Here is a 16,530-nt window from a genome sequence, read left to right as displayed (position 1 = left end):
TTTTAAGATTTTTTAACCAGAGGAGCTCTGCTCTGACTTATAGTGGTGCAACCTTCAAGCCTCCAGCATAAAAGTTCATTGTTTAATTGTTGTCATGTCTCCCAATATGTGAATTTTAAGGGGCCACAATTCAACTGGTAAACACAATACCAGCTCACTCGGTATCACATGCTTTTATGACTACAGAAAGACAGGAAAAGAATTCAAAGTGTTCTCATATAGAAAGCTGATCATCTTACCATGGTGTTGAAATCTGGGGAGTCTGGTTTTCAAGAGAGTTGAGATGCAGTGTCGAAATGAATCTTTCTTCTTGGCTCTGTGCAACTGACATGGTGTACTCTGAGACCCAGAAGGGTCCCTCAGTGGGGAGAGGTTCTTGAGAAGGGGGCTCTGCCAAAAAAAAAGCTGTGTTCCTTGACAAAACAGAGAAGCAAACTTAGTATTATAGCTCTGCTCAGTCACGCATGAACTTCCCTTCCTCCCTAGGAGGGAAGATATATTCCCTTTCCTGGAGTTGTCCATTCACACCCCCAGTCCCCAAAGCAATTGTGAAGCTAAACACATATTCAGTGGCCTGTCAGAGTTGTCAGAAACAGGAATCCCCCGATAGCCCAAGCTATAGCATGTCACCAAAGCTTAAACTGTGGCAAATCCAGCTGCTTACTGAGGTTAAGTGGGAGAGTTCCTGATGGTCATGCATCCATATGAACTCAGCTTCTCTTACCTCAGTGCTCACTGACCTCTGACTTCTCTGAGGGAGGACAGTGCTTTTATGGGTGGGGACACATCCAGGGAGAGCTTAGACCCTAGCGTTTTGAATAATGGAGTTTGCAGTGGACTGGGTAGGGTGGCATGAAGCACAGATACCCTTCCTCTTTTATACTGCTTTATTCATAAAACACCTGGCCAAGGAAGAAAGTAAAAAGGAAGTAGAGTAACACTAGCTCTTAAAAACTCTGTTTTTATGCACTTGGTTGACCACAGGACCAAATCCCAAATATTTTGGTTTGGACATAAAGGGTTGATGAATCATCACTAAAATTGGGGCATAAAGTCCAATATTTTCTGGTGGTGCTGCATCTATATTGTGGGTGCACATTTCCAAGGCTCATGGGTCCAGCTTTTCATTTTTTATTCTTTGTATTGAGAGAGAGAGAGAGAGAGAGAGAGAGAGAGAGAGATCACAGTGTTGTACTACCATCCGTGGAGCTTCCCCTGCTGCTACCATGGTGCCCCTATGTGAAGTCAGAGTTGAACCCAGATTCTTGTATGATTGCATGGTAAGGCAGACACTCTACTGGGTGAACTATTTCCCAGTCCCAAAACCCAATCTTTGAGTTTTCATGTCAGCAAATGGTGATGTCACTGTTTCCTTTTTTCTATTTCTCTATGATTTGACCAACTCCACCATATAGTTTGGCTGCTTGGGGCCACACCAGCAGAATCTCATGTAAAACACCATTTAAAAATCTTTAAAGGTGAGGGAGATAGCATAATGGTTCTGCTAAAATACTTTAAAGCATAAGGATCTAATGTTCCATGTTCAATTCCCCCATGCCACCATAAACCAGAGGTCAGCAGCGCTCTGATCTCTCTGTCATTAAAATAACCACATAAAATAGTTTTCTTTTCTTTAATTTTTTATTATCTTTATTTATTTATAGGATATCAATAAATTTATTTATTGGATAGCAGTGCTGCTAGAAATGGAGAGGGATGGGGGAGGCAGAGAGGGAGAAAGACACCTGCAGCCCTGCTTCACCACTCACAAAGCTTTCCCTCTGCAAGTGGGGACCAGTGGCTTGACCCTGAGTCCTCGCATGTTGTAATGTATACTTGACCAGGTGTGCCACCACCTGGCCCCACAAAATATTTTTCTAATGAAGAATAGGGATTGGGGAGTCAGGCAGTAGTGCAGCAGGTTATGTGCAGGTGGCGCAAAGCGCAAGGACCAGCCTACCACACAGGCCACACAGGTCTTTCTCTCCTCCTCTTTGTCTTCCCCTCCTCTCTCCATTTCTCTCTGTCCTATCCAACAAAGATGACATCAATAACAACAACAACTACAAAAAAAAAAGAATAGGGATTGGATGGTGGGAAAGTCAGTTAAGCTCACATGTTACCATGCACAAGGACCCAGGTTCAAGCTCCTGACCAGTATCTACAGGAGGGAAGTTTCATGAGCAGTGAGGCACTGCTGTAGTTATTTTTTCTCGTTCTCTTGCTCTTACCTCTCAATTTACTCCTTTCCTATCAAATAAAATAAGTATTTTTAAAGAGAATTTAAAATGCTTAATAAAAAAGAATACTTTTTTTTTTTTGCCTCTAGGGTTATTGCTGGGGCTCAGTGCCTGCACCATGAATCCACTGCTCCTGGAGGCCATTTCCCCCCCTTTTGTTGTCCTTGTTGTTGTAGCCTTGTTATGGTTATTATTGTTATTGTTGATGTCATTCATTGTTGGATAGGAAAGAGAGAAATGGGAGAGGAGGAGAAGACAGAGAGGGGAAGAGAAAGACAGACACCTGCAGACCTGCTTCACTGCCTGTGAAGCGACTCCCCTGCAGTTGGGGAGCCAGGGGTTGAAACTGGAATCCTTAGTGGTCCTTGTGCTTTGTGCCATGTGCACTTAAACTGCTGTGCTACCGCATGACCCCCCATAAAAGAATACTTTTAAAGTCATAGCAGGAGATTATGAAGATAAACAACACTGATGACAAAATTAGCCAGGAATTTTGCTTACTTAGAAAGTTCAGATCTATAGGGATGCAGAGGTCACATAAGCTTCTAAGCTAAATATGGGCCCAAGACCACATCAAATTGATGGGGTTTACAGTCAACAATATTTATACACCTTTCCCATATTAGGGAGATACTCTCTTCCCTGATCCAGCTTTCTGGTCCTTTTTCCAGCCATGAAATAATCTTCCCAGACAATAACTTGGATCCACTGGCATATCAGATTTCATGCTCATGGGAGAAAAGAAAAAGAAAAAAAAAAAAAACCCCAAAAATTAGTATAGCCACAGACCCTTTGAAATATAACTAAAATACGCCTACTAGCTATCTACAAAATGGAGGACCCCCAAGCTCTTCATCTGCACTATTCCAGCCTTTAGGTCCATGATTGGTCAACAATTTGTTTGGCTTTGTATGTTAACTCTCTTTTCAACCACCAGGTTCCAGATGCTAGCATGATGCCGACCAGACTTCCCTGACAAACAACCCCACCAATGTGTCCTGGAGCTTTGCTTCCCTAGAGCCCTTCCCCACCAGGGAAAGAGAGAGACAGGCTAGGAGTATGGATAGACCTGACCTGTCAATGCCCATGTTCTGTGGGGAAGCAATTACAGAAGCCAGACCTTCCACCTTCTGCATCCACAGTAACCTTGGTTCCATACTCCCAGAGGGTTAAAGAATAAGAAATCTATCAGGGCATCAGGCTAGTGTTGTGCATGAGAGATGACCCAGGAACTAAGCTCGTGGTGGCAAAGAAATACAAATCTTTATTCATTCGAATGCTCCAGAGTCAGGTGGTAGCACACCTGGTTAAGCCACGTGGCACAAACTGCAATGGCCTGCACCAGCCTCCCAGTCTGCATGTCTGCCCTCCTCCAGCTTGGGACACGGAAGAGACAAGACAGAAATGGAAGTTGCTTGACAATACCATGGTTAGGAAAGGGGTGGAGAAAGGCAAAGGGGGCGGGGAATGGTGTGGATCTCCCCAGCAACTGTTGCTAGGGGTTTTAACTGGTAGGATTCATAATACCCTGGAGGCAGGGAGAGTCTTGAGGGTAGAAAGAAGATAGATCAAAGGAATGGAATGGGAGGGGATCTTTCAGGCAAAACAATGATTATGTAGATGTCCCCTCAAGTCAAGCCCTGCCAAGCTCAACCACATCCTCACAATTTCCAGACATCAGGAGAGGAGATGGGATATGGAGTTCTGGTGGTGGGAATTGTGTGGAGTTGTACTCCTCTTACCCTATAGTTTAGTAAATGTTTCCTTTTTATAAATAAAAAATAAAAGAAAGTTCAAAATTCATGGAGCAACTGAGACAAGTCAAACACGCCTGTTGCTGGAACACTCAAATGATTCACTTCCACCCACATGGCATGATTGGATGAAGCCTTTCATTAGCACTGAGTGAAAAAGAGGATGTAGGAAGCATTCTCTGGCTATTGAGGTGCTGAGTAGCTGAAAGTAATAATGCAGAGTTCAGTAACTCAGCACAAAGGACTTGGTCTTCATAGGAACAATGACAGGAAACAACCCATCATATCTCCTCCTGAAGATATGCTGTGACTACATCCTTTTTTAACTCAAGCCTCAGCTGCCTGGGACTTCCTGACCCTCATGCCACTCCCCCACCCACTCCTTTAATATCCAAGGGACACAACCCAAGTCCCAGTCCAACTACTAAGAGAGTGTAGAATTTGTTTTAGAAGTTTTCCTACCAAGGAGAGTACACAGGCTATTTCCATGTTGGCTCCCACTGTTGTCTGCAACTACAGTCTCTTGCTCCTTACATCATTCTTGGCTATTCCAGATGTTCTACTTCTGTTTCAGATTTAAGACTTATCAAACTTATGTTGAAAGCTGGGAGACAGTTAGGCTGGGAGAGGGTTATTACAGCTCCAAATAATACACAGCTCTGTTCTAAAATTCTCCAGGTACCTTTGTCATATAATAATTCTTCTTGCACTCTTTCCTCTCCAGTCTCTTCTGCTGCCATATTGTCCATCTTTTACTCCCTAGGCTATCCCAAAAACCTGTCTTTCCATTGCCAAGAAAGGTATACCAACAGCTAATTGGTACACACACCAATTAAGGAGGCATCAACAGATCATAGTCAAAGTTTTAAATCAAATACACACACAGTTGAAAATTGCCTCAACTCTTTCACTCTTATCTTTGAAGATGATAGGAAAACAACACCTGGACACATGGGTGAGCTTTGTCAGCTTCTCAGAATGGCAGTCATGAGCCCATTATCCATGACTTAGCATGAGTAGGTATGGAATAAGTATTAACTATTGGCTGGTCCCTCTGCCCTTGTGCTTGAGTTATGATTCCAGAGCTGGTACTGCCAATCTTTTTCCTGGATCCTGAAGGGGGCACAAAATGTTAGTGCTCTGCCCAGATGGTGTGTTTTTGAATGTTGTATGTTCCAATAGACTCTGAATATTTTTTTAAATATTTATTTATTCTCTTTTTTTTATTGTTGTAATTATTATTGCTGCTGTTATTGATGTCATTGTTGGAAAGGAAAGAGAGAAATGGAGAGAGGAGGGGAAGACTGTATTATAAATCAACCCACCCACCCCTTAAAAGAGAGAGAGAGAGGGAGAGAGAGAGAGAGAGAGAGAGAGAGAAAGAGAGAAAGAATATTAAATGATAGACAGCCTGGGAAGAGTCCCTCTTGCAGGTGGGGAGCAGAGGCTCAAACCCAGGTCATTGGCATGGGTCCTTGTGCTTGGTACTATTTGTGCTGAATACTATCTGAGCCTCTGTCCAGCCCCCTCCAGCCTAGTTACTTTTCCTCTATAATGCACCAGGACTTCAAATCTCACCCCCTTCAACCTCTTACCCTCTCCGGAGTCCTTTGCTTTGCTGCGAAACACCACACCCTTTCCATGTTTTACTTTGTATTTTCCCTTTCTGTTCTTAAATCTTACGTTCTGTCCATGAGTGAGATCATCCCATATTCATCTGTTTCTTTTTGTTGTTGCCAGGATTTCATTTCTCCAGGCCAACATTTCCATGTAGCAAGAGAGGGACAGGAATAGAGACAGAGATGGAAAGATATGACAGCATAGAAACTTACCCCCCACACTTTCCCCAGTGTGGTGAGGCTGGACTTGAACCTGGGCAGCACAGTGGGCAAAGCAGGCACCTTTGATCCTAGGCGAGCTATTTTTCAGGTCCTTCCCAAGCATTGGTTTCCTTATTTCCCAGTATTCAGTACTCTTGATGTAACTATCTAGATACTTGTTCTCACAGGCAGGCAAGCCATCCAATTTAGACTGACTAGCTGTTCACCCTTTACTTCTGGGGAATTTGATTAATGAGTGAGATGGTAGAAGAAAGGAACATAGTTTCCTTTTCCTTATCCTTGTCCTTCTCTTTCTATGTATTTTGCCATCATCATTATCTCTAAATTATCTCTAAGGCTCAGTGTCTGCATAAAGTCACCACTCCAGTTGGTACTGTGTTCTCTCTTGCCGGGATAGCCTGAGGGTACTTCTTCCCGAGCTAGTGCTCTCTGGGTTGGAGAGAACTCAACTGGAGCTGATCTAGGCTGCTGCGTGGGAGAGGGATCAGGAACTTGTGCCGCACTAACTTCTGCAGGAGATACACTCTGGAACTCTCGGAGCCGGAAAGCAATTTCCAAGTGTCTTTAATCAGAAGAGCAGCTGTTTTTATACTCTCCAAGTAGGGTGGAAACAGGATGTGATATAGAGAGGGTGGAGAGAAAAATGACTGGTGACAATCAGAGTGTGACAAGGAGAGGATCAGGGTGTGACAAGGAGAGGGGGTAGAGCAAAAACATATCATGAAACAGTGGGGATTGAACCAGTGCCCTGGAGGGAGTGTGGTGCTTTATGTAAATGTAAAAGTGATTTATGTAAATAGACCAAAGCTTTGAATGGGATTAAATCTATCCCTATATAAGCATATGGTTAAGCAGAAGCCAGGGGGAGCTGGCATACTATCCAACACACTCTCTCTCTCCTATCCTAATTCCTCTCTCTCTCTCCTTCCCTCCATCTCTCACCTACCACCAGGGTTTTTTTTTTTTTTTTTTTCCCCAGGGCTTGGCATCCACATGATGAATCCACCACTCCAAGGGGCGTTTTTTTTTTTCTATTAAAAATGTTTGTATTTGGCAGAATAGAGAGAAATTTAAAGAGGGGGAGATAGAGAAAGAGAGACACCTGTAGCACTGTTCACAGCTCACGAAGCTTCTCCTTCTGCAGATGGGGACCTGGGACTTGCAGCGGGGTCCCTGTGCACGGTAATGTGATCTCTGTACATACTTTCTCTCCTGAGGTGTGGGCTGTGTTTATCGGCAGTCAAGAAGCATATTGTAGTGACACTGGGGTTACAGCCAGCTGAACAGATAGATAAGCAGGACATAACACGGAGGCCAGTGAGGGCAGGTTTGGACCTACATGGCGCCTTTGAGTGTGTTAACCTCCCAAGAGGGTCTTTGCTCAGATCTTGCCAAATACTGTTAACCACTAAAAAAAAAAGAGAGGTTCTTTGCTCAGCTGTAACTTGGAATAATACAGAGAAAGGGATCTGAGAACAAGAGCTCCATATAAATCAACCTGGCGACTACACATTATTGCCCAGTTTTATTAAATAAATGGAGATGATAAACATGAACACGTCAGCACAGGGCCTGGCCCACTGTTAGTGTTTACTGAAAGCTCATTTATTTATCACAATGTTCGTAAATCAAGTGACTTGTGCTAATAGTATTTAGACTTGAGGTCATTGTTTATGGCCATTTTAAACATGTGAAGTGCTGACACACATTTTGTTAGAGTGAACAACACGGCTGGCTCACTGTAACCCACTAACATATTTGAGGATGGTTTATATGATAAGTTCAAAAAACAATTAACTTGGTTAAATATGAAAAACAAGCTATGTGTTTCTTGTATTTAGATATATTTCTACTCCTCTTAGATTGCCTCTTTAGTTTTTAAAAATGAGAACAAATATAATTTTCTAAATTTCCTATAGAACTTTTGCTGTGCATCAGGTTGCTCAAGATATATAATCTCTTTCCTTTTTCCTTCTCCTTCCCCTTCTTCCCCATTCCCTTCCCCTTCTTCCCCTTCCCCTTCCCATTCTTCCTCTTCTTCACTTCTCCTTGTCCTTCTCCTCCTCTTCCTCCTCCTCCTCCTTCTCCTTCTTCTTCTTTTAAATCCTTTGTGGTGTATAGGTGCACACACTCTACTGCTAAGTTAATTTTTCAGCCCAATTTTCTCTCTCCTTTTTTTAAGATTTCTTTTTTAAAAAATATTTTTATTATCTTTATTTATTTATTGAATAGAGGCAGTCAGAAATTTGAGGGAAAAGAGTGGTAGAGAGGGAGAGAGACATCTCCAGCCCTGTTTCAACACTCGTGAAGCTTTCCCCCTGCAGGTGGGGACTGGGGACTCAAATCCGGGTCCTTACACACTGTAACCTGTGCGCTCAGCCAGATGTGCCACTGCCTAGCCCTCTTTCTTTCCTTTATTATTATTATTATTATTATTATTATTATTTTTTTTTTTTTACCAGAGCACTGCTCAGCTCTGGTTTATGGTGTTGTGGGGACTGAAACTGGGACTTTGGAGCCTTGGGTATGAGAATGTCTTTGATAGCCATTATGTTATCTACCTTCCCATTTTCTTTTAAAAAAATTATTATTTTATTTCTTACATATGAGGGTTTCACATCACATACACATGCATGCATGCACATGCACACAGACACAGACATGGAGAGAGGTCAGAAAATCTGGCTTCATTTGGCACCAGGGATTAAACTGGGAGCCTCAGGCATGCAAATTACACACTCTACCAGTTGAGCTATTTCCTTGGCTACTCCCAATTTTCTTGCTAGCAGCACCACCCAACCTTTTTTTTAAGTTATTTATTAATTTTTAAAATTTTTTTATATTTATTTTTATTTATTTATTCCCTTTTGTTGCCCTTGTTGTTTTATTGTTGTAGTTATTATTGTTGTTGTCGTTGTTGGATAGGACAGAGAGAAATGGAGAGAGGAGGGGAAGACTGAGAGGAGGAGAGAAAGATAGACACCTGCAGACCTGCTTCACTGCCTGTGAAGCGACTCACCTGAAGGTGGGGAGCCGGGGTTCGAACCGGGATCCTTATGCCGATCCTTGTGCTTTGCGCCACCTGCGCTTAACCCGCTGCGCTACAGCCCGACTCCCTTTTAAGTTATTTTTATGGGAGGGGGAGGTTAATGTTTTACAGTGCAGTCATTGACACATGAATACAAATTCTCATCTCTTTGTGAAAGTTCTAATAAATAGGGACAAGGAGTGAGAACACAAAGTGAAGAGTGGACTGGGCCTGGTGTATTGCATCAAAGCAAAGGACTCTGGGGATGGGAGGCAGGTAAGGGCTGAAGAGAACATTGGGGTCTTGTTGCACATGAGGTGTGGGTGAGAGTAGAGGTATATTATATCCTACATGTATAGTTTCTCCTTTCTCTTCCTTTATCTCTCTTGCAATTTTTTAATTTTAATGAGACCTATATAGAGAAGAAAAGAAAGGAAGAAGAAAGAGAGAGATAGAGATAGATAGAGAGAGAGACTAGAGCATTGTTCAACTCTGTATTTTGTTTGTGCTGGCGATTGAACCTGGAACCTTAGAACCTCAGGCGTGAAAGTCTTTTTGCATAGCCATTGTGCAATCTCCCCCAACCCTGAAGATATTTCCTTGCAGTTAAACTGCATTCTTAATACAACTCTCTTTATCTGTGTATATTTCCTCATATATTTTTTATGTCATTCCCTGATTTTTCTGTCATCTTTAAAAATTTTTAAAAATATTTATTTATTTATTTATTTTCCCTTTTGTTGCCACTGTTGTTTAACGTTGTTGTGGCTATTGATGTCGTTGTTGCTGGATAGGACAGAGAAAAATGGAGAGAGGAGGGGAAGACAGAGAGGGGAAGAGAAAGACAGACACCTGCAGACCTGCTTTACCGCTTATGAAGCGACTCCCATGCAGGTGGGGAGCCAGGGGCTCGAACCTAGATCCTTATGCTGGTCCTTGTGCTTTGCGCCACGTGGGCTTAAGCCGCTAAGCCACCGCCCGACTCCCTTTTCTGTCATCTTTAACTTGCTCTCAGCAGTACCTATTTGTAGACAGACAGGGAATGTTCAGTTCAAAGACTTGAGATTGAATTGGACGACTCTGAATTGAATTCAGGGTGAACCACTTACTAGGGTGTATCTTGGCCACAATATCAAATTTCCATCAAACCCAGTTTATAGCTCGAGGAGAAAAATGGAGAAAACAGTAAAGTCTCAGGCTACAGGGCAGCAAGATGTGTGAGGTGGGATGGCCCACGTGGAGTGCTGAGTGCTTGGGCTGGTGCACGGAAAGCACTTGATGGATGGAAGCAGCTGGTGCACTGAGATGTTGGTGACTTTACTTTCTCTCCTCCTATCAGGTCAGGGTGTCACTACTTTCTCTCCTCCTAGCAATCTGGAAAAAAGAAGGAGGAAAAACCATCTTCCAACTCACACCACCTAGAGAAAATGACTGTTAACACTTTGTTGTCATTCCCATTTATGTGTAAAGTAGTTCTCAGTGTTGGTACATTGCTTAATGGGACACTGCTGTTCAATGTTATAGCAGGAGTATCTTTAACAACAACAACAACAACAACACAGATAGAATAAAGGGCCATCAAAATAGCTCACCTGGATAGTGCACCTGCATTGCTGTGTGTGTGACTCAGGCTCAAGACCAGCCTTCACTGCATTAGAGGAAACTTTGGTGCTGTTGGGTCTCAGTGGTGTAGTATCTTTCCTTACCTGTCTCTCTCTTTTCATTTCTTTATTGGATAGGACACAGAGAAGTTGAGAAGGGGAGGGGGAGATAAAAAGGGAAAGAAACAGAGAGACACTTGCAGACCTGCTTCAAAGCTTGTAAAGTGATCCCCCTACGGGGTCGGGGGCTGGAACCAGGATCATTGTGCAGGTCTTTGCTCCTCCGTACTATGCGCGCTTAACCCAGTGAGCCACTGCCAGGTGCCCTACCTCTGTCTCTCTATCTGAAAAAGTCTGTCCAGAGCAATGAAGCCCCAGCGATGACAAAATTAATGTGTAAATCAGCAAACAAACAAATTAATGTTACTCTATACAATTATTTTAATATTTACACAATAGTTTAAGCACTAAAGCAGCATCATCCTTTTTAAAACTTAGATATATTAACACATAATAATAATAATTTTCTCTTAACCAAGAGCTCTCTGATTTTTAGTCACTTAGATTATATCCAACTTTTCCCTCTCATAGGCCATTATGGTGAACATCACAGTTGAATGAATCTCTCTCTCTCTCTTTTTAAAGATTATTTATTTATTTATTAGAAAGGCAGGAGGAGAGAGAAAGAACCAGATAAACCAGATATCACCCTGGTACATGTGCTGCCAGGGATCAAACTCAGGACCTCATGCTTGAGAGTCCAACACTGTATCCACTGTGCCACTTCCCAGACCACTTGAATGACTATCTTCATACTTACTTTTGACTATTTTTTGAGGATAAATTTTGAGACACTGGGTTCTTCTGTCAAAGACTAATAAAAACAAATGCTTGGGGCTGAGTGGTGGCACACCTGGTTGAGCACACATGTCACAATGCACAAGGACCCAGGTTCAAGCCCTCAGTCCCCACCTGCAGGGGGAAAGCTTTGTGAGTGATGAAGCAGTGCTGCAGGTGTCTTTGTCTCTCCCCCATCTCTACCACCCCCTTCCCTCTCAATTTCTGGCTGTCTCTACCCAATAAATAAAGATAATAATAAAAATCTATTTATTTTATTTACTTATTAAAAATTGTTTACTTTTTAACGAGAGGAATACAGAAGGAAAGACCAGAACATTGCTCAGCTCTGGTGGTACTAGGGATTGAACATGGGACCTCAAAGCCTCAGGCATGAAAAGGCTTTTGCAGAACCACTGTGCTGTTTCCCTAGCCCAAATGCTATTTATTTAGAATAATTATCTATTAAAATGTTCCTCATATAAAGTACATCTTGCACTCTGGTGGTGGGAACCATGTGGACTATTTCTACCAATGAAATATACTACTGGTATCATTCTATGTGTTTTGGAGTAAACCATGTGTGACATACTTACAGCTGTTTGTTAATTTGTAGAGCATAGGTTTTAATGAGAACAGAGACACATAGCTACATATTCAGCACAAGGAGCATATAACTGATAAAGACATTTATAAAACACTTCTGCTATGCCAGGCATTAGCATTAGTTCTGGGAACTTAAGGTAAGTAAAAATGGAACACTTTCCCTCTGGGAGAAAAAAAAATATGATTGTTCCGTGAGAATTTTTAATTTATATTAAGTCTCTAGGATTAAAAATGAGTTTTGTGTAACATATACTTCTATGATTTCTTTATGGTCCTATCAGATCATTAAAATTTCTCTGTAAAGACACTAGAAAAACAACTAGAAACTTGTGAAAGGCTGAAGAATCTATCTTTATTTATGAAAATTGCTATTTTCTCCTGCAGTTATGTGCAAGAATGGTGCTTTAGAAAAGACCAAAGGAGGCATAATGGTTTGGATTCATAACACACCCCACAGGGGAAGTAAATTTGTATATTTTGTCCTAATAAATTTTTAGCACATATTTTATGAGAAAGGTGAAATATTGTAATATTTTGACAGCTAATCAATTAGAGAGGCATTTAGTTTTACTACTTTCTGGGTTATTAGGCTGTTGAGTGAAAGCAATATGGCCAGTTAAAGAAGGTATCCATTTCATAAAAGGCATGTAAAATGCTAATTGGTCTTTAAGAAATATGCCATGAGTCTAGTTGACCTCTCTGATTTCCTTAGCTTGACATCTGAAAATTTAAGTCCCCAAGTTGTCAGGCACCTTTCTCCTTTCTTTATTGATCTTTCTGTATATCTGTCACTGACCAGTATTTAAACACAACACCTAAATCACACATGCAACATTCCAAGGCTAAAAGAGCAACGTAACAAGCAATAAGATAAACCTGTGAGACCCTGGTTCAAACCCTATTTATTTATTTATTTTTTCACCATCCACAAACTTGGTCTTGAAAAGGACATTTGCATTGTTGAACATTCCTTCTTTTAGGGATACCACAATGAACTGAGAATGTGTGAAATGAGTCCGCAGCATCTGTCCAATGTTCTGGGTCTGAGAAAGATCTAAGACTGCATCCACTTCATCCAGGATGTAAACTGGAGCAGGTTTGAAGAGAGGCATGGACAATATAAATGACAAAGTCACTAGAGACCTCTGACCACCACTAAGTTCAGTTAGGTTTTCTTTCCAAGTATTTCCTAAAGCACCCTTGAACTCCAAACCATCCAATACAATCTGTCCTTCTGGAGGTGCAAGCATAGCATTAGCACCAGGCAGAAGGGTAGAAAAAAAATAGATCCAAGGTCTTTGTTCACCTTTTGCCATGCAATATTTAGGGTTTTTCTTAAGGTCTTCTATAGTTGTAAGGATTTTGGCTTTGTCATTTTCTACAATTCTCTTCTTTTTAATCATATTATTATACTGCTCTTCAGCTTCCGTCAATACATTCATGGCTCTCATGTTGACATTTCTTCCCAGTTTCTTCTTCATTTCTTGCAACTTCTGAAGTCTCTGACCAGCTTCTTTGGGGATGTTTGTTCTGAAATTATAGGCGCTATTCGCTTGGCCACAGGGGTTTCTCAGCATTGATCCAGTCATAATCTTTCAACATTTTGGACACCTTTGCTGCAGTATCCTTAGCTTCTTGTTTGTGTTTGCTGATGTTATAGACCAGTTCCTTAATTTTAAGTTGTGAGTTATTGTTTTGCTCTTTATATTTTGCCACTTCTGAATATTTAGTTCGAATTACACTGTCTTGAGCTGTTATCACTTCTTTTTGCTTGGTCACTTCTTCTTGAGCTTTATTTACTGACTCCTTAGTTTTGGCTCAATTGCCATTGCTTCAATCTGACCTTCATAGGACTTGATAGCTTCATTTACAGCTTCCAGCTGTTGTTTGTAGGATGTATACTCTTTCTTGAGCTCTTCTAGCTCCAGAGTGATAGCTTCAACTCCCTGTTGTTATTCTTTCGTTTCTTTTCTTTCTTTTTTTTTTTTTTGCTGAGGCAGAACCTATTTGTATAAAGAGTTATCTGCAGTGGTCACTGTTGCTCTATGAGGCTCAGTTTATAAATCCACAGCCTGAGTGTTGACCGTCAGGCCCTCTGTCCTAGGAACAGAGCGCTCTTGCTCTAAGAGTTGACCACCCCTTCTCATGCTTCCAACCTTGGGGAATGTGCTGGCATCTTCACATCAGCATGCAAAATAGTCAAAAGTTTCTCGGAGGGACTTTCAGGGTTTGACTCCTCAATCCATCACAAAGGACTCTTAGTGGAAGGTAAGATCTTTGCCTTCTGAGTATGAGAGATGCTGTCCTCAGAGACAATGGCAAGAATTACAATGATTCCATGATCCCTTCCAATGGGTAACTGATTTCCACCTCACTTTCTGTTCAGGTGCATTGGTGAACAGACCTCTCAGATATATGTTGTGTACATGTCCTGTACAAACTAGTTATGTCTTACTCTTTTTTTTTTTTTTTTTGCCACCAGGTTATCGAAGGGCACTACGAATCCATAGCTCCAGGTGGCCATTTTTGCCTTTTTTTTCTTTCAATTTTTATTTGACAGGATAGAGAGAAACTGAGAAGGAGAGAGAAAGACAGACACCTGCAGACCTGCTTCACTGTTCATGAAGCGCCCTCCTGCAGGTGGGGAGTGATGGCTTGAACCCAGGTCCTGCACATGATGATATGTGTGCTTAACCGCGTGTACCAGTGCTGGGGCCCCTGTCCTTCTCTTGCATGTATATAAATGAACACATACATTCTGTGCTCCCTACCCCCCACCCCCAACATCTAGAGGTCTCACAAAGTCTTAGAGATATTTTGGTGACTCTTCCTTCCTTTCTTCCTTAGTTCATTCATTCATTTTTTTTTCCACGTTCATGTATTTCAGCTATTTGAGGTCAGAGTTAAGAGAATTGGCTAGATAATTTCATCAAGATTGTGCAGTAAAGAGAAGAACTAAAGACAATGCTAGGGTTTTTGGCCCGAGTGACTAGACAAATTGTTTAAGATAGGGGAGGGCTTATGGAAAAGGTGGGAGAAACTTAAATTTTAATTTATGATATAATCTGGAAACATTTCCTTCACAGTCAAGTGGATTGTATGAAGATAAGAAAGGAAAGATCTGGATTAGAGAAATAAACGTATGAGGATTGATATTGACTTGTCATCAATATCAATTTATTGCCACAAAGTACACATAACACACCACTGATCATATGGACCTTATAGACATTTTCATTATGGAATCGATGGTGACATTTATTTAATTCTCTTCCATTTGTGTTTGCCTGTCCTTTAGTCAGTCAGCTTCCAGAGATAATACTTTGTGTTTTCTTACCACTCCATTCTTGTCATGCACAATGCATGAATAGATACCTATGAATAATCACCCTCTTTCATGAAGTGTTTCTCTGGGTTAAATCCTTTGTCCATGTCTATATAGTTCTTGAAGATACTGGAAAGTTTAATGAGGGCAAAGTGGCTCATTTGGTAGGGTGCCTGCTTTGCCATGAGTGGTGACCCAGGTTTGAGCCCATGGCACATCTTATAGGAGCACTGGGGGAAGATTTTGATGTTGTGGTTCACCTCCCCCCACCCCCACCAAAATTGGCCTGGTGCAAAGGAGCCCTGGAGATGAAAAAAAAAAAACAAAACAAAACACCTCCACAACTGGGTAGAGTTTTCAAATGACCATAGAAGTGGAAGACTATATTAACATCTAGAGTTGCTAACTTAGTTGAAAAGAAAAATTCACCATAATTGAGCACATGTAAAGAAAAGAAGGAAACAGGGTCCAGGTGGTGGTGCACTTGGTTGAGTGCACACACCACAGTGAAAAAGGAACCAGGTTCAAGCTCCCAGTCCCCACTTGCAGGAGGAAATCTTCACAAGTGGAGAAGCAGGGCTGAAGGTGTCTCTCTCTCCTATCTCTCCCCTTTCAATTTCTTTTTCTGTGGTGTCAGTTGTGATATCTCCTGCATCGTTTACAATTCTATTAATTTGAGTCTTCTCTCTTTTTTGTTTGGTGAGTCTGGCTAGGGATTTGTCAATTTTGTTTAATCTTTCAAAGAACCAACATTTGGCTTCATTGATCTTTTGTATGGTTCTTTTATTTTCGATGTTGTTTATTTCTGCTCGAACTTTAGTGATTTCTGTCCTTCTGGTTGCTTTAGGGTTCCTTTGTTCCTCTTCCTCTAAGTCCTTGAGGTGTGCAAGTAAGGTCGTTCATTTGAGCTTCTTATTGGTGTTTAATATGTGATTGTATGGCTATAAGTTTCCCTCTCAGTACTGCTTTAGCTGTGTCCCAAATATTTTGATAGGTTGTGTCTTCATTTTCATTTGTTTCCAGGAACATTTGAATTTCCTGCTTGAGTGAGTCTCTGACCCAGTGGTTCTTAAGGAGCATGTTGTTTAGTTTCCAAATTCTGTGTCTTTTAATAATTTTCCGTTTGTTGTTAAATGTTAGTTTTACTCCACTGTGGTCTGAGAAGATACTTGGGATGATTTCAATGCTCTTGAATTTATTGCTGCTGTCTTTGTGGCCTAACATGTGGTCTATCCTTGAGTATGTGTTATGTGGATTTGAAAAGAGGGTGTATTCCAGTTTTTTGGGGTGGAGGAGTC

General features: G+C 41.4%; 1 long non-coding RNA gene and 1 pseudogene across 2 annotated transcripts in view; both read right to left on the bottom strand.

The window, feature by feature from the left end:
• Positions 1-16,530, bottom strand: part of LOC132534047 (uncharacterized) — a 590,553-nt gene that overhangs the window by 256,912 nt on the left and 317,111 nt on the right. The window lies entirely within an intron of this gene.
• Positions 12,673-16,530, bottom strand: part of LOC103117811 (structural maintenance of chromosomes protein 2-like) — a 51,934-nt pseudogene continuing 48,076 nt past the window's right edge. The window contains exons 4-5 of the transcript XR_009548423.1: positions 12,830-13,910; positions 12,673-12,749 (exon numbers count right to left, since the gene is read on the bottom strand). The product of XR_009548423.1 is annotated as a structural maintenance of chromosomes protein 2-like (transcript). The remainder of the gene's footprint in view (positions 12,750-12,829; positions 13,911-16,530) is intronic.

Source organism: Erinaceus europaeus, chromosome 2 (assembly GCF_950295315.1).
Source record: "Erinaceus europaeus chromosome 2, mEriEur2.1, whole genome shotgun sequence".
NCBI lineage: Eukaryota > Metazoa > Chordata > Mammalia > Eulipotyphla > Erinaceidae > Erinaceus > Erinaceus europaeus.
Note: the sequence above shows the minus strand (reverse complement) of the source record. Positions and strands in the feature narration are given on the sequence as shown.